Raw genomic sequence first — 2,074 nt, forward strand, 5'->3', positions numbered from 1 at the left:
GGCCACACAAGTTTGTGTTCTTTTTTTCATCTGAAATCTGTGCAAGTGTTTTTGGCTTTACTATGAGGATGACTGAAGAGAATGTGGGTTTGGAAAGTCCCAGTTAGGTAGATAATGTTTATAATTTTAAGTGGAAGTACCTGGGGCTAGTGTAAACTGGTTATGATCATTTCTGGTTGACAAGTTGTTTCATCTTTCCAAATTTATCCTGAAGGAAGAAAAAAAAAATTCAAAATGTAGAACAGCTTATTAGGAATTTAGGGTGTGTCCTGAGGTTGAGCTTATCATAACCGCCTTGAGAGAAAATACAACCATATTTTTCCTTTTCTTTCATTGATCAGTTAAAAAACTGACTTTTCTATTCAAATAAGTATAGTTTTTAAATCATTACAGGCTGCTATACAACCTTGCAAAGCATTTTAAATGGATTTCTTCTTGTATAGCAAACACCTGAGGGCAGACAGAGTATATCATATAATCCTCTTTTCTTTAAAATTCAATTCTGAAATATACTCCTTATATGACAATCTCCAATACTATTAGATATAATGTTTACTTGAAAGAGTAGTGAAATTTCAAAATGTATTTTCTATTTCTGGAATACCTACATTTTCTCAAAAAATGAAGCAGAAAATTTTTATCATAAGCAATTGTACAGTTTAACTTTATTCTTGACATAATCTCTGGTCCTGTTTCTTTCTGTCCATTTGAAAAGTACTGACCCATTTGTCTTACTCCAGGAGAGAGGAAGAGTCACCTTAGATGCCTGAGAATGAATCTTATTTGACAATTTCTACACATGTATCCACTTCTTGCTGCCCTCATCTCAGGGTGGTTTTGAGGGAACTTTTCACTGTAGACTTACTATTTTAGCTACACACCACCAAAATAATAAATATTAAACTCTGTTCTTTCTTACTCTCATTTTTCTCTTATTGTATTTTCCAGGGCTATTGGCCTTAAGGAGCCTTCCTTCTGTCATGAGGCCCAAGAGAAGTAAATGGAACTTTTGCTATGTTCTTATGATTTGAAAAATCCATAAAAATATGATTTCTTAATCATATAAGATATATACATATGTCTCTTGATTTACCATATGTCTCTTCTTTGCATATTAAATGAATCAGGCTTCTTTTTATATCCAGATTATATTATATGTGACATTCTGGCCTACTGGACTGTGATTAAATCTAAAAATACTGTTTTTGGTCATTTCTAAGAGCTAGCTGTAGAACCACCTCAACTGAGTTTAAGAACAGGTTTCTCTTTTCCATCTGCGCTAGGCTTCTCACCCCCCTCAAAACAACCATGCCAGCAATTAAAACTCCCAAGAATTAGCTGTTGATTCGCATAGGTTTTAATTTTACTTTGATCATTATCAGAAATCTCAACCTAGCTTAAGAATTGGGAAATCACTTTTACTAATTTAGCAAATAATTTAGATAATCCATTATATTCCAGTAATTAATTTGCATTTACAAATAAAAGTAGTCTTGAGCATCTGTATCAGTCAGATTTATCCAGAGACAGAGAGAGAGAAAGGATAAGGGAGAAGAGAGAAGGGAGAGAGAGATTTATTTTAAGGAATTGTCTCACACAATTGTGGAAGTTGTTAAGTCTCAAATCTGCAGGCAGGCCAGCAGGCTGGAAACACAGGAAAAGAGTTGATGTTACAGTCTTGAGCCTGAAATTTGTAGGACTGGCCAGCAGATTGGAAACACAGGCAGGATTTCTGTTACAGTCTTGAGACAGAATTACTTCTTATCCCTGAAACCACAGTTTATGCTATTAAGACCTTCAATAAAAAGGCAATCTCCTTTATTTAAAGACAACTGATTTTAAGCGTTACTCACATCTGTAAAATACCTTCACAGGAACATCTGGACTAGTGTTGAACAATCAAGTGGATGCCATAACCTAGCTAAGTTGATACATAAAAGTAACCATCACATGGTCTAAAAGCTTAAATCTGACCTCTAGCATCAAACCAGGTGTCAAAGCCTACGTGTGTTGGAGCTGCCTGGACCTTCTCCAAAGAGGTATTTACAGTTATCTTCAGTTCTGAAGTACAGGC

Source organism: Trichechus manatus, unplaced genomic scaffold, assembly GCF_000243295.1.
Source record: "Trichechus manatus latirostris isolate Lorelei unplaced genomic scaffold, TriManLat1.0 scaffold00173, whole genome shotgun sequence".
NCBI lineage: Eukaryota > Metazoa > Chordata > Mammalia > Sirenia > Trichechidae > Trichechus > Trichechus manatus.